Source organism: Thalassophryne amazonica, chromosome 9, assembly GCF_902500255.1.
Source record: "Thalassophryne amazonica chromosome 9, fThaAma1.1, whole genome shotgun sequence".
NCBI lineage: Eukaryota > Metazoa > Chordata > Actinopteri > Batrachoidiformes > Batrachoididae > Thalassophryne > Thalassophryne amazonica.
Window position 1 is genome coordinate 105,295,212 of NC_047111.1, and position 17,046 is coordinate 105,312,257.

General features: G+C 42.3%; 1 protein-coding gene and 1 long non-coding RNA gene across 4 annotated transcripts in view; one reads left to right on the forward strand and one right to left on the reverse strand.

The window, feature by feature from the left end:
* LOC117517749 (protein turtle homolog B-like) overlaps window positions 1–17,046 on the reverse strand; it is a 394,390-nt gene that overhangs the window by 21,628 nt on the left and 355,716 nt on the right. The gene's annotated exons all lie outside the window — the stretch shown is intronic.
* Window positions 9,662–16,456, forward strand: LOC117517751. Its single transcript, XR_004562824.1, has 3 exons — window positions 9,662–9,672; window positions 12,456–12,458; window positions 15,968–16,456. It is a non-coding gene; the product is annotated as an uncharacterized LOC117517751 (long non-coding RNA).

The window sequence follows — 17,046 nt, forward strand, 5'->3', positions numbered from 1 at the left end:
GGTTCTATGTGCATCTTGAAATTTTTGACTGTTTTGTTTAAAGACATTAATAATACACCTATGTTATTATAATGTGATTGTGGCATCATAAAATACTCTGTAATTAGAGATATAAATTGAGAAATGCTTGTGTAACAGTTGTACAAAATGGGGATTTGGGCACGTCAAAGGTTTTTAATTAAACACAAGATCATTTCAGTGGGGTTAGGTTTGAGTCTGTTCCTTTTCTTTGTTAATACCTCTCCAGCATTGAGGATGACCTTCTCACATGGCACAGAAGTTTCTGTCATATGAAGATATGTTTTGTCCAGCTTGTAAAGAGTTGGATAAACAGCAATTTAGCAGTTTGGCTTTCTTTAGGGTCTATGTATCCTGTTCTGAAATAGTTCTATTACGTATAATTTATATATCATGATATTTACAATTGTGCATAAACGTTTACATACCCTGGCAGAAGTTTAGGGTTTTTTTTGGCCATTTTTCAGAGAATATGAATGATAACACAAAAACTTTGTTTCACTCATGGTTAGTGGTTGGGTGAAGCCATTTAATGTCAAACAACTGTGTGTACTCTTTTGAAATCATAATGACACACAAACTACCCAAATGACCTTGATCAAAAGTTTACATACACCCTTCTTAATACTGTGTATTGCCCCCTTTAACATCAATGACAATCATATTCACAAGAGGCTGCAATGTATATCACAATATGGATTTTAGCCTATATCACCCATCCCTACTTGGATCCATCAGTTTTTAAATCTTTGTTTTTTAAATTCAGTAATTTATTGTACTGACTTACTTTCAATGTTAATCTTTGTCAGGTCTGCAAATGATGTATCATTATTTAGTATATGGTACTGTAGATATTACAATTAATATTAATGTTACTTCACCTTATAGATCAGTCCTACTGTGAGACACCCCTCCAGCCATTGCTCAATCTCTTATTAAAAGATACATAGAGACAGACCTGTTCCCAATGTGGATTAGTGTACCAATGAATATATGGCAAAAATATTAAAACACACAAAAATTGAAAGGAGTGCCCGGAGTTTGCGATGGCCTGCTTATGATACAGATTTTTCAACAGCAGACATGGACAAGAGCTTCAGACAATGGTCACAAAGGGGATTAATAGGATATTGGAGAATTTCTGATGAAAATGTATTGAAAGACTTCTTGCAAATTCAAAAAAATCTATAATTTGCAAAAACAAGATTTTTTAGATACCTCCAGTTAAGACACCATTACAATAAAAATATAAAGTTCTTACAAGAGGAGGAAACAGGCCTCGTTAAGATCCTTCTCGATTCGACTCAACCTCAGGTTTGTGGAGGGAATTTGCATGGAAAAACATGGTCCGATTTAATACCCCTAGTATTAAAAGTAGACAATGTAATAACCCTGAAAAGGCCCAATGTTGGAGGAACTGTGGGACTATTTCAGCAGGACGTTATCACATTTTCTGGGAATGTACTAAGATCGCACCCTACTGGTCAGAGGTGATAACAGCAATCAATACCATAATGGGCTTGAAACTTACCCTTTGATTTTATTTTATTTTACCTATGTAATCTACTACAAGGGTTGAGGAAATCCGACAGCTATTGTCTCTTAATCCTACTAGTAGGTGCAAAGAAAGCCATAACTCGCAAATGGTTGAGTGTGGATCCACCTTCATCACTGGCCTGGATAGAGGTTGTCAAAGAGATTCACATAATGGAGAGATTGACCTTTTCAATAAGACTTGCAGCTCAAAAATCTGAGGAATATTGGAAGAAATGGGACATTTACCTGAATCAAAGGACATCGTGAACTTTGAACCATCAGTATGAGCAGTGTAGGTGTTTTTTTTTTCCTTCTCCCTCTTATCTGATGGTTTTGCAATGGCTTGTACAGTTACTTATTTTATTCCCCTTGGTTATGCTGCTTTAGACGTAGACTGTGGGGGGGTTCCCATGATGCACTGTTTCTTTCTCTTTTTGCTCCGTATGCATCACTCTGCATTTAATCATTAGTGATCGATCTCTGCCCCCCTCCACAGCATGTCTTTTTCCTGGTTCTTTCCCTCAGCCCCAACCAGTCTCAGCAGAAGACTGCCCCTCCCTGAGCCTGGTTCTGCTGGAGGTTTCTTCCTGTTAAAAGGGAGTTTTTCCTTCCCACTGTGGCCAAGTGCTTGCTCATAGGGGGTCGTTTTGACCGTTGGGGTTTTTCATAATTATTGTATGGCCTTGCCTTACAATATAAAGCGCCTTGGGGCAACTGTTTGTTGTGATTTGGCGCTATATAAGAAAAAAGTTGATTGATTGATTGATTGAACTCAAAAAGCCGTCACCCATCCTATTTGCTCTGAATGTTTGTTAAATGTGGTCTGTATGTTCTGTAATTTCATCCTCTGTTCTTTCTTTTGTTCAAAAATCAGGAAAATCATTAAAAATAAAAAAAATAAAAAAAATGTTACTTCACCTTAACTGCATTACCACAATGAATTAGCACTGATCAAAACATAATTCATTTGTATCTTTAAAAGACGAAAAAATAAAGCCACTCACAATACAACGAGGGAAAATGGTCCCAATTCCATAATAACCACAGTTATGATCACTTTAAACATTGCTTTTCCCATTACAATAATGTGTTTCACTGCATTGTAACTTTAGTTGCAGAACAAAACGATAATTGGGAAGCATATAACAGACTGAATCTTTGAATTTTAATTGTGTCAAATATTTCTGTCTTTTTCCTAATTTTCTTCCACCCTGACTGCTATCGACTGTATGTACATTATACAACATTGAATCCACCAGTGTAGATACCATTGTCAGGATTCACTCCGGCTCAGGTCTGGATTATGATTTTCTGTCTGTCATTCTTCATTAATTCCTTCTTGTTGGTTTTTGATCATCTGTTTATTTTTCTTCTGTCACTGAGTTTTGTTTCTGTAGCCACACGTTAGTGCCATTCTTGTTTAGTTTTGTCTTTGATCCATTGTGTTTGATTTCTGTTTCATGATTGCTTTATCACTGGTTTTATTTTTCACTGCAGCATTTGGTTGAATTATTTTGTGTTTTATGTTTTCTACTCATCAATCCCACTCTAGTTTCAGCCTTTGATTTCTTAGCCATTTGTTGCCTAGTATTATTTTGTTCATGTTAAGATTTCATTCTGCCTGTAGTTTTTTTGTTTTTCCACAGCCTGGATATTTTAGTATTGTTAGTTTATAGTTTCTGGTTATGTCCCTGCTGTCACTGCACTCCCTTGTCTGTGCCCCCTCATCTTTGTTCTCATGTTTCACGACCAGTTTAATTTGTATCACTGTCACACCCTCTGATCACTACACTCTCTTGCCCTTCACCAGTACTTCCTCATTCCTGTTGGCCACGCCCTGTTTTGTTTGTCATCTCCTCGCCCACTTGTCACTTCACTCTCTTGCCTTGTCTCTCATCTTTGTTTGGCCACATTCTACTCCTGTCAGCTCACACCTGTTTCCCATCACTGCCTAATTATCCACCATGTATTTAATCGCTGTGAGTTCTGTTTGCAATTGCTAGTTCGTTGATGTTACTATCTCTGTTCCAGCTCTCCTGCCTTAGTTCCTTGCCACTGTTCGTTACTGCTTCACCGTGCTCGACCGTGCTTGTTTTCCTTGACCTCGTTTTTTGTCTCAGCCCTCGTACTACTGTTTGCCGTGCTCTTGACCTCAACCTGTTTTTGACAACGCCATTGTTTTAGGCCTGCCTGTACCTTTGCCACGCTGACTGCCTTTTTGTGTACCAAACCAACTGCTTGAACAAAGGATAAAGCCAATCACCTGCTTGTGAATCATGACAACCACAAACAATTTCCACTTTATATTCCAAAAGACTCTGAGGTCTTTGTTAGGATACCAATTACACTGTTAGTTTACATAAGACTAAAAGCAAAATGTGTTATAACACAGTAAAAGGTGGAACCATCTGTTTATAACAGTTAAAGGAATGCGTTCATGGTTTTTAATCAAAGAGTGTCTTGCTTGTTATTTGGAGCCAAAGAACAAAATCATAATTAACGGGGAGCAGAAATTGATTTAGCCAATGTGTCAGTATGAGTTTTAGACATAATTCTGGCATCCATCATTCAAAATGATTGTTCATAATCACAATGTCTCCTTCATATCCATGAGAAAATTGTGCTCGTCAGTGATGCCACATCCCTATGTCTCTACAAAGAATACAAGAACTACAAGAACTGCAACAAAAAAGAATAACATTAATAACTCAAATGTGCCAGCTGTAAAAAGAACTTGATGTATCTTAATGCAGTGATTAACAGAGTAATAGTGCCTCCTTATGCTGTTCATCTTATTTACAGTGAACTGCATGTCTAATTACAGGCATGTGAGAGGCAAATAAAGAAAAATGCTTAAAATGGCTGGGGATAAAGGGGGCATTGGTCAGGGGTCTGAGGGACAAAGTCTCCCCTTGAAGCTGAATGGTTTTAGCCATGCCAATGCTTCCCAGAACCATTTTCTGTAGTGAATTTGCAAAATATCTGGCTCATAATTAAATTTAACTGCAATAACTTGCTGGGCAAAGAAGAGGAGGAGGAGGAGAATGTGTCCACAGAAAGCAGCAGAAGAGGAAAACTAGAACGGTGGAAGTGAGAGTTGGTAGTTTAAATGTTCGCAGTATGACTGGTAAAGGGAGAGAGCTGGCTGATATGATGGAGAGGAGAAAGGTAGACATATTGTGTGTGTGCAAGAGAACAAGTGGAAAGGAAGTAAGAGCAGGAGCATAGACAGTGGGCTCAAGTTGTTGTGTTGGAGGGTGAACAAATGTCCAACAAGGTGATGAGTTTGAAGTTGGAAATTATAGGGGTGATGACAAATATCACCAGTGCATATGCCCTATAGGCAGCTTGTGAAATTAAGGCGTGAGTTAGATGAGGTGGTGGAAGAGTGTGCCCAAGCATGAAACAGTGGTGATGGGAGTGGACCTCAATGGGCATGTTGATGAAGGGAGCAGAAGTGATGAGGAAGTAATGGGTGGATATGGTATCAAGAACAGTAATGTGGAAGGACAGATGGTAGTTGACTTTGCAAAAAAAGGATGAAAATGGCTGTGGTGAATACCTATTTTAAGAAAAAGGAGGAGCACAGGGTGACATATAAGAGTGGAGGAAGGTGCACACAGGTGGACTACATTCTTTGTAGGAGATGCAAGCTAAAATAAATTGGAGCCCATAAGGTGGTGGCAGCGAAAAGTGTTGCTGGACAGTATATGATGGTGGTTTGTATGATTACTTTAGTGGTGAAGAAGAAGAGAGTGAGAGCTCAACAAAGGATCAGATGGTGGAAGCTGAAGGATGAAGACTGTTGAGTGAAGTCTTCATCACTCAACAGTCATTTCTCACTCATTTCTAGAAATCTGGCCAATTTTCTTAAATCGTCCAAACCGTGACTATCCAGGGTTGGGACCAGGAAGCAGAGCTGTAGTCTTACACACCTCTCTGCAGCTTCTCTCCCCCTGCCATCCCCTCATTACCCCATCCCCGTAGAGACGGTGCCTGCTCCCAGACCACCAATAACCAGTAAAAATCTATTTAAGCATAAAAATTCAAAAAGAAAAAATAATATAGCACCTTCAACTGCACCACAGACTAAAACAGTTAAATGTGGTCTATTAAACATTAGGTCTCTCTCTTCTAAGTCCCTGTTAGTAAATGATATAATAATTGATCAACATATTGATTTATTCTGCCTTACAGAAACCTGGTTACAGCAGGATGAATATTTTAGTTTAAATGAGTCAACACCCCCGAGTCACACTAACTGCCAGAACGCTCGTAGCACGGGCCGAGGCGGAGGATTAGCAGCAATCTTCCATTCCATCTTATTAATTAATCCAAAACCCAGACAGAGCTTTAATTCATTTGAAATCTTGACTCTTAGTCTTGTCCATCCAAATTGGAAGTCCCAAAAACCAGTTTTGTTTGTTATTATCTATCGTCCACCTGGTCATTACTGAGTTTCTTTGTGAATTTTCAGACCTTTTCTCTGACTTAGTGCTTAGCTCAGATAAGATAATTATAGTGGGCGATTTTAACATCCACACAGATGCTGAGAATGACAGCCTCAACACTGCATTTAATCTATTATTAGACTCAACTGGCTTTGCTCAAAATGTAAATGAGTCCACCCACCACTTTAATCATATCTTAGATCTTGTTCTGACTTATGGTATGGAAATTGAAGACTTAACAGTATTCCCTGAAAACTCCCTTCTGTCTGATCATTTCTTAATAACATTTACATTTACTCTGATGGACTACCCAGCAGTGGGGAATAAGTTTCATTACACTAGAAGTCTTTCAGAAAGCGCTGTAACTAGGTTTAAGGATATGATTCCTTCTTTATGTTCTCTAATGCCATATACCATCACAGTGCAGAGTAGCTACCTAAACTCTGTAAGTGAGATAGAGTATCTCGTCAATAGTTTTACATCCTCATTGAAGACAACTTTGGATGCTGTAGCTCCTCTGAAAAAGAGAGCTTTAAATCAGAAGTGCCTGACTCCGTGGTATAACTCACAAACTCGCAGCTTAAAGCAGATAACCCGCTAAGTTGGAGAGGAAATGGCGTCTCACTAATTTAGAAGATCTTCACTTAGCCTGGAAAAAGACTCTGTTGCTCTATAAAAAAGCCCTCCGTAAAGCTAGGACATCTTACTACTCATCACTAATTGAAGAAAATAAGAACAACCCCATGTTTCTTTTCAGCACTGTAGCCAGGCTGACAGAGTCAGAGCTCTATTGAGCTGAGTATTCCATTAACTTTAACTAGTAATGACTTCATGACTTTCTTTGCTAATAAAATTTTAATTATTAGAGAAACAATTACTCATAACCATCCCAAAGATGTATCGTTATCTTTGGCTGCTTTCAGTGATGCCGGTATTTGGTTAGACTCTTTCTCTCCGATTGTTCTGTCTGAGTTATTTTCATTAGTTACTTCCTCCAAACCATCAACATGTCTATTGGACCCCATTCCTACCAGGCTGCTGAAGGAAGCCCTACCATTAATTAATGCTTCGATCTTAAATATGATCAATCTATCTTTATTAGTTGGCTATGTACCACAGGCTTTAAGGTGGCAGTAATTAAACCATTACTTAAAAAGCCATCACTTGACCCAGCTATCTTAGCCAATTATAGGCCAATCTCCAACCTTCCTTTTCTCTCAAAAATTCTTGAAAGGGTAGTTGAAAAACAGGTAACTGATCATCTGCAGAAGAATGGTCTAGTTGAAGAGTTTCAGTCAGGTTTTAGAATTCATCATAGTACAGAAACAGCATTAGTGAAGGTTACAAATGATCTTCTTATGGCCTCAGACAGTGGACTCATCTCTGTGCTTGTTCTGTTAGACCTCAGTGCTGCTTTTGATACTGTTGACCATAAAATTTTATTACAGAGATTAGAGCATACCATAGGTATTAAAGGCACTGCGCTGCGGTGGTTTGAATCATATTTATCTAATAGATTACAATTTGTTCATGTAAATGGGGAATCTTCTTCACAGACTAAGGTTAATTATGGAGTTCCACAAGGTTCTGTGCTAGGACCAATTTTATTCACTTTATACCTGTTTCCCTTAGGTAGTATTATTAGACGGCATTGCTTAAATTTTCATTGTTACGCAGATGATACCCAGCTTTATCTATCCATGAAGCCAGAGGACACACACCAATTAGCTAAACTGCAGGATTGTCTTACAGACATAAAGACATGGATGACCTCTAATTTCCTGCTTTTAAACTCAGATAAAACTGAAGTCATTGTACTTGGCCCCACAAATCTTAGAAACATGGTGTCTAACCAGATCCTTACTCTGGATGGCATTACCCTGACCTCTAGTAATACTGTGAGAAATCTTGGAGTCATTTTTGATCAGGATATGTCATTCAATGCGCATATTAAACAAATATGTAAGACTGCTTTTTTGCATTTGCGCAATATCTCTAAAATTAGAAAGGTCTTGTCTCAGAGTGATGCTGAAAAACTAATTCATGCATTTATTTCCTCTAGGCTGGACTATTGTAATTCATTATTATCAGGTTGTCCTAAAAGTTCCCTGAAAAGCCTTCAGTTAATTCAAAATGCTGCAGCTAGAGTACTGACAGGGACTAGAAGGAGAGAGCATATCTCACCCATATTGGCCTCTCTTCATTGGCTTCCTGTTAATTCTAGAATAGAATTTAAAATTCTTCTTCTTACTTATAAGGTTTTGAATAATCAGGTCCCATCTTATCTTAGGGACCTCATAGTACCATATCACCCCAATAGAGCGCTTCGCTCTCAGACTGCAGGTTTACTTGTAGTTCCTAGGGTTTGTAAGAGTAGAATGGGAGGCAGACACCCTCTCTACTTTTAAGATTAGGCTTAAAACTTTCCTTTTTGCTAAAGCTTATAGTTAGGGCTGGATCAGGTCACCCTGAACCATCCCTTAGTTATGCTGCTATAGACCTAGACTGCTGGGGGGTTCCCATGATGCACTGAGTGTTTCTTTTTCTTTTTGCTCTGTATGCACCACTCTGCATTTAATCATTAGTGATTGATCTCTGCTCCCCTCCACAGCATGTCTTTTTCCTGGTTCTCTCCCTCAGCCCCAACCAGTCCCAGCAGAAGACTGCCCCTCCCTGAGCCTGGTTCTGCTGGAGGTTTCTTCCTGTTAAAAGGGAGTTTTTCCTTCCCACTGTCGCCAAGTGCTTGCTCACAGGGGGTCGTTTTGACCGTTGGGGTTTTTCATAATTATTGTATGGCTTTGCCTTACAATATAAGGGCAACTGTTTGTTGTGATTTGGCGCTATATAAATAAAATTGATTTGATTTGATTTGATTTGAAGCAATTTTGGACAACTGGAAAAGTACTCCAGACATGGTGCGGGAGACAGCTAGGAAGGTATTGGGCGTGACATCTGGCGGAAGGAAGACAAGGAGACCTGGTGGTGGAACGAAGATGTCCAGGAAAGCATAAGGAGAAAGAGGTTGGCAAAAAAGAATTAGGATAGTCGGAGAGATGAAGAAAGTAGACAGGAGTACAAAGAGATGTGGTGTAAGGTGAAAAGAGAAGTAGCAAAATCTAAGGAAAAGGCATATTGGAAGCTGTACAAGAAGTTGAATAGTAAGGAAGGAGAAAAGGACTTGCACCAATTGGCCAGACAAAGGGACAGAGCTCGAAAGGGTGTGCAACATGCTAAGGTGGCAAAAGATGTAGATGGAAATGTTCTGACAAGCAAGGAAAGTGTGTTGAGAAGATGGAGGGAATCGTTTGAGAAGAAAATGAGAGTGATAAAAGGCTGGATGATGTGGAGAGAGTACATCAGGCAGTGCAAGATGATAATGGCCAGCTATGAAGTGGATGAAGAGTGGAAAGTCAGTTGGCGCAGATGACATTCCAGTGGAGGCATGGAAATGTCTAGGAGAGATGGCAGTGGAGTTATGTGTAAACGCAGCTTAACGACGACAAGTCACGAATGCCATGAAGTATACATTCTTGGCCACTGATCATGAATGTGATGATTCGGGGCAGAGGTGTCAGGTGTCCTCAGGAACTGCTGCAACCTGTTACAACACATTACGATTAATGGCACATTGTTGCTGGAGAATTAACAGGAACTGTAGGAAAGCCTTGTTAATATTAAGCTCTGTTCCTTCTAAGTTCTGTTGCTGCTGGCCCTTTAAGAGAGGTGGTGTTTCACCTGAGTTTTTTTCTGCTGCCTGTGCATGTGCAGCCTGCATGATCAGGGTGTGGCATGAGGAGCAGCTACAGAGCTGTGTGTGTTTCTCTCCTGTTGCTGAAAACGTGTGTAAATGAGAAAGGTAAGTACCAGCTGATTTATGTTATCACCAACATGTATGCATCCTGGAGATGATTATTTGTTTATTTATCCAGATATTTCTTGGTTTGTTGTTAATGTCATTTAACTGAATCGGTTGTTGATTCATTTGCACTCCTGATTCCCATTGCTGTTGGTATGCACTGAAGAGATTTATATTCTGATTTATGTTGTTATTTTTACCTCCTTTTTACCTGCTGTTTATTATTATTATTGTTGATGGTTATTGTTCATCATATGATTGACATGCTAAGTTAGCACCCTGTAACATGCTGTGTGTTAATTTGTGTTAATATATGTGTATCATTTTACTGATATACTGCATACTGTGTTGTGTTCACAGAACCACGTTCTTTTGATTCAAGCCCATACAACTCCTGAACTGCATCCGTGATTCTCTAACTGGAGTCACACTCCCGTAGTGTCACCGGCTCTAATCCACCCACCCTGTGGAGAAACTCTCCATTACAGGAACCATTACGCACGGTCAAGAATAGTGTTCCGCGTTGTTGCGTGCTAGCTAATGCCGCGTTTACACATAACGATGACAAGTCACGAATGCCACGAATGTGATGATTCGGGGCAGAGGCGTCAGGTGTCCTCAGGAACTGCTGCAACCTGTTACCACGCGTTACGATTAATTAATTGCTGGAGAATTATCAGGAACCATTTCGTACGGTCAGGAATAGTGTTCCGCGTTGTTGCGCGCTATTGCGCGTAACAATGCATCGTTAAGTTCTGTCATGTTGTGAACGAGGTGAATTGTCTCTACACACACACCCATATTCATCCAGATTGCTCCATTTTTTCAGAAGAACTTTGTGACTGCATGTGTAGCTGGGCTCTGTGCCATGGAGAGGCGCAGAGAGGAGGAGACGGACAGAGCCAGATATGTGGCTTCATGCGGCTCGGGGCTCACACGTTTTCCCAAACATTAGGCACATGCAGCAGGTGGAACACCTGCAGGAGCGCGCTGAGGAGCACTGAAATAAGACTTTTAGCCAACTTGGTGTCAGCAATCAAACTGAATGTGGTGCAGCAGGGTTTAATTGTGCGCACGCTTCTTCCTCCGCCGGACTGGAGGAGGTGCAGAGATGTCTGGCTGCACATGAGTTTATTCTCACTCCTCTGGCTCAGACTCGTTCTCCTGCTCAATAACAAGTGGAACACCTGCAGGAGCGCCCTGAGGAGCTTCAGCAGGAACTGTGGAACGACACTTGGCTGATTTTGCGTCACTGTTCCTCTTCGGCATACTGCATCAAACTGAACGCTGTGGATTTGTGTAGGCTCTCAGTTGTCCAGGTGGTTTCCATAGTAGAGAAGCTTGAATCTTCGACTGGACTGGGTTGCTTGACGCGAGGACGTTTCACTTCAAATCGCAGAAGCTTCCTCAGCTAAAATTCTTGCTCTGATGGTCTGACTTCTGTCTTGACTCTTGTAGAGAAGAATAATCAAGAAGTCACAAAAGCTGGAGTTTTAAACCTAACCAGACCCCTCCTACCGAGAGGCAGACTGCTATAGGCTAGTGACTAAACAACAGCTCTAATTAGCACCTATTGTACTCTAGGTAGCACCCTCCTAATGACAGGGTAGCTGTCCCTCCTAATGATGGGACGGACCCTCTCATGATGGCTCCCTTGACGACTCTGCTGATGACGTGAATGACATTACCATGAACAAAAGACTGAAACTGCTTTGACCTGAGTACCCCATTGTAAACAGGGGATAAAGCGTGTCTCAGACCCCCTCCCCGGTTAAGGCTGGGTTTCAAATGTTTCACAAAGAATGCCTCCTTAACCCCTCTCTCAAACCATTTCTTCTCTCTAGCTAATATTTTAACTTCCTTGTCCTCAAACGTGTGGTTAGTGTCTTTAAGGTGGAGATGAACTGCAGACTGAGGTCCACTGGTGCCCTCTCTGCGGTACTGGTATAGCCTTTTGTGTAAAGGTTGCTTAGTCTCACCTATGTAGTGTTCGTTACAGTTTTCCTGACATCTGATAGAATACACTACATTGCTCTGTTTGTAACTAGGGATCCTGTCCTTAGGGTGAACTAATTTCTGTCTCAAGGTGTTAACCGGTTTAAAGTAAACTGGGATTTTGTGCTGTCTGAAGATCCTCTGTAGTTTTTCCCCTACTCCTGCTAAATAAGGGAGAGACACTCCTCTTCTTCCTGTCTCCGTCTCCTGTCTATCTGGTCTCTTTGTTCTCTGGGACTTCTGCACTTTATCCAGGGACCATCGTGGGTACCCACATACTGTTAGTGGATTTTGGCTCCTCTAGTGGGTAACTCAGACCACCATGTGGAGAACACACAAGATTTTGTGAACAAGATCAAGGACCTGCAGCTGGAGGCAGATGAAACAATCGTGACATTTGATGTGACTTCATTGTTCACCTGCAACCCCACCGCTGAGGCCGTCTCAGCTGTGAGGCAGAGACTGCTGGAGGATGTGTCTCCACTTGAAAGGACCAAACTCACACCAGACCACATCTGCCAACTCTTGGAGATCTGTCTTAACACCACGTATTTCCTGTTTAGGGGAAATTACTACAGGCAGATTCATGGTTGTGCGAGGGGGTCTCCGGTATCCCCCATTGTGGCCAATCTGTACATGGAGCGAGTGGAGAAGACAGCCTTGATGTCTTTCTCGGGCATCTCTCCCAGTCACTGGTTCAGATATGTTGATGACACATGGGCTAAAATCAAGCAACAGGAAGTTGAGGACTTTACAGAACACATCAACTCGGTGGACGCCAATATCAAGTTCACACGTGAGGATGCCAGAAACAACCATTTGGCCTTCTTGGACTTTGATGTTATGATTGGAGAGAACAGGCAGCTCCAGACAGGGGTTTACAGAAAACCAACTCACACTGACCAATATCTGCTCTTTGGCTCAAACCACCCCCTTGAACACAAGCTCGGGGTGATCAGGACGCTTCAACACAGAGCCCTACAGGTGCTCACAACTGCAGAGGGAAGGGCTAAAGAACAACAACTTGTCCGGAAAGCCCTCACAGTATGAGGGTACCCACGATGGTCCCTGGACAAAGTGCAGAAGTCCCAGAGAACAAAAAGACCAGATAGAAAGGAGACAGAGACAAGAAGAAGAGGAGTGTCTCTCCCTTATTTAGCAGGAGTAGGGGAAAAACTACAGAGGATCTTCAGACAGCACAAAATCCCAGTTTACTTTAAACCAGTTAACACCTTGAGACAGAAATTAGTTCACCCTAAGGACAGGATCCCTAGTTACAAACAGAGCAATGTAGTGTATTCTATCAGATGTCAGGAAAACTGTAACAAACACTACATAGGTGAGACTAAGCAACCTTTACACAAAAGGCTATACCAGCACCGCAGAGAGGGCACCAGTGGACCTCAGTCTGCAGTTCATCTCCACCTTAAAGACACTAACCACATGTTAGAGGACAAGGAAGTTAAAATATTAGCCAGAGAGAAGAAATGGTTTGAGAGAGGGGTCAAGGAGGCATTCTTTGTGAAACGTTTGAAACCCAACCTTAACCGGGGAGGGGGTCTGAGACACGCTTTATCCCCTGTTTACAATGGGGTACTCAGGTCAAAGCAGTTTCAGTCTTTTGTTCATGGTAATGTCATTCACGTCATCAGCAGAGTCGTCAAGGGAGCCATCAAGAGAGGGTCTGTCCCATCATTAGAAGGGACAGCTGCCCTGTCATTAGGAGGGTGCTAACTAGAGCACAATAGGTGCTAATTAGAGCTATTGTTTAGTCACTAGCCTATAGCAGTCTGCCTCTCAGTAGGAGGGGTCTGGTTAGGTTTAAAACTCCAGCTTTTGTGACTTCTTGATTATTCTTCTCTACAGGAGTCAAGACAGAAGTCAGACCACCAGAGCAAGAATTTTAGCTGAGGAAGCTTCTGCGATTTGAAGTGAAACGTCCTCGCGTCAAGCAACCCAGTCCAGTCGAAGATTCAAGCGTCTCTACTATGAACACTGTGGAGCCGAGTTTAATTGCGTGCACGTGACAGAAAACTGATTTGTCGTGCGCGCAGTGAAATGTGACACCGCGTTACAAGTCGTGTCAAAACTTGACAGTTTTCGTGTCACTTCGTAATAACGCGTGACAGTTTGGGCTCCAAGAACCATCACAGGAACCACTACAAATGTTGTCACGCTCTATTAAGGATCACTACTCATCAAGACGGATCAACACGCTCAGTTGCGACCTCCATGACATGAGGCAAAATGAGGGTGGTGTGTGACATTCGTGGAAGATTTTTTGACAGTCAAAAACATGCTCCACGAATATCAAGAATATCATGCACCAACACGCACTATTAAGAAACCTATTCAGATGAGTTACGTCACATTAAGAATGTCAGGAAAGTGTCATGAATGACAGAAAAATGACATTCGTAACGCATCTTGCTTATGTGTAAACGCACCTTTAGAGACGGTGTCACTAACAAAAACACAGGAGGCAGAGCTGAAGGTGGGAGAGTTGAAGATTTTGCGATTCTCTTTGGGAGTGACAAGAATGGACAGGATTACGAATGAGCATATCAGAGGGACAGCTCAGGTGGGACGTTTGGAGACAAAGTCAAAGAGGTGAGACTGAGATGGTTTGGACATGTGTAGAGGAGGGACCCAGGTTATATAGGGAGAAGGATGGTGAGGATGGAGCCACCAGGCAGAAGGAGAAGAGTGAGGCCAAAGAGGAGGTTTATGGATATGCTGAGTGAGGACATGCAGGAGGCATGGCATGCAGGAGGTGTGAAAGAGGAAGATACAGATGACAGGGTAAGATGGACAGGACTGATCTCCTGTGGCGACCCCTAACGGGAGTAGCCGAAAGAAAAAGAAGAAGAAGACTGCAACAAATAAAAATGACAAAAGGAGAGTGAGAAAAAAAATTATTTAACTGTGGATCATATCATACTGCATGCAACTCTAACCAAATAGGTTCTTGCAATTCTCATATGATTGTAATAAGGGAATGATTGCCTTGTCGTACATGATATAAAATACATGTACTCCCACACAGGATTCCATGCTAAAGTTCTGGTCTATATGAACAGATATGGGGGAAAACTTGACTAAGTTCCATGAAAATACTTCTCACATAATTTAATCTATTTTCAATATTGTCAATAGTTCCTCTTGGCAAATTATGGTACTTGTATGGTATGATCATTATCATCCCAGGTTCATTTTTCATTTGCCTTTACTTTCTGTGCTATTTTGTGCACTGATTTAATATGAGCCTGTCTCGCTCTCTTAGCTGTGGCTGCTGCACGCATTTCCTTTTAGCTGCCTGTGCCTGGGTGAAGTGTGTGTTGTCTCTTGTCTGCCTATACATCCTATGTAAATCTGAGCCATCCCTTTCGACTGAAAGCTCAGCAGCTTTGTCATCAGACATAGTAGTGTTCGTTTCATTCTGTCTGTCAGCCATCGGGATGTTTCTGCTTTTCCTAAAATGTACGTCGCACATCGAGAAATGCTGAGTAAGACGTTTTCCGGAAATGCACATGCTTACTCACCGAGCGGGAGGGATAATTAGCAATTAAATACATCAGCGACCACCAATTATTAAGGCATGTGCTCGGATAGTCTTACAATCATGAATGAAGTCGTACAATCAGTCTTACCACCATCCCCAATGACAACCAACAGCTCCAATCCACCAGCATCCTTCCCCCCTCTCTATTCATGAGAGAGATGTCAAAACACTCTACAGAAAGAAAAACCCACACAAAGCAGCCGGCTCCGACTCTGTCTCCCCATCCATGTTGACGAACTGTGCTGACCAACTGTCCGCGGTGTTCACAGACATCTGCAACACCTCACTGGAGACTTGCCAGGTGCCAGCATACTTCAAAGTCTCCACCATCATTCCCATCCCGAAAAAACAAAGAACGTCTGACTCCACCTGCAGGTGGATTACTGACTTTCTGTCCAACAGAAGGCAGCATGTGAAGCTGGGGGTGCACACATCTACAAAACACGGCCCATCAGTACCAGATCCCCCCAAGGCTGCATTCTTTCCCCTCTACTCTTCTCCCTGGAGACCAACAGAGAATGCAGCTTCGGAAGATCAGAGCCAGAAAAGTCATGATGGCATCAGCTTCCGACTCCTCAAGGATTGTGCAGAGCAGCTCTGTCAGGTGGTCTGCTACATCTTCAATCTAAGCCTGAGACTGGAAAGAGTTCCTGCCATCTGGAAGACCTCTTGTGTGGTCCTAATCCCAAAGACCTTGTTCCCCAAGGAAGGTAACCACTTTAGGCTTGTGGCTTTAACCTCTCACATGATGAAGGCATTCAAGAGGATCATCTTGAACTGTCTTTGCCCCCTGGAGAGCCCAAACATGGATCCTCTGCAGTTTGCGTACCAGCCTGGCATTGGGAAAATTGACGCTGTCATCTACCTGCTGCAGAGATCCCTGTCTCACTTGCACGATACTGGAAACAACGTGAGGATCACATTCTTCGACTTCTCCACTACCTTGATCACAATCCAACCATCAATGCTCAGGGTGAAGCTAGAGAGAGTGGGGTTCAGTGACAAGCTGGCTCCATGGACCATGGACTACCTCACTGACAGACCCCAGTAGTGAGGCGACAGAGCTGGATGTCTGATGCGGTAGTCTGCAGCATGGGCATCCCCCAGTGTACATCACTCTCTCCTTTCCTCTGCACTCTGTACACATTGGATTTTAGGTACTCCACGGACAGTTGTCACCTCCAGAAGTTCTCCGATGACACTGGCGTTGTAGGATGTGAGTCCGGGGGGGGGAAAGACTGCAAGTATAGGAAGGTCATCATGGACTTTGTCGACTGGCGTGAGCAAAACCACCTGCAAATGAATGCCAGCAAGACAAAGAAAATGGTGGTCGACTTACACAGGAAACTTCCAAACACTCCACCTCTGAACATCCAGGGACTTGACATCGAGAGAGTGAGGACATACAAGTACCTGGGTGTTAACCTAAATAACAAATTGGACTGATCAGATAACACTGACTCTCTCTACAGGAAGGGTCAGTGTCATTTATACCTGCCGAGAAGGCTTGCACCCTTTGATGTGTGTGTAAGACACTCCTGATGACCTTCTACGACACTGTGGTGGCATCGGTGGTCTTCTATGCAGTGGTTTGCTGGGGAGCAGAGTGCTCTGAGCGGGATAGGAAC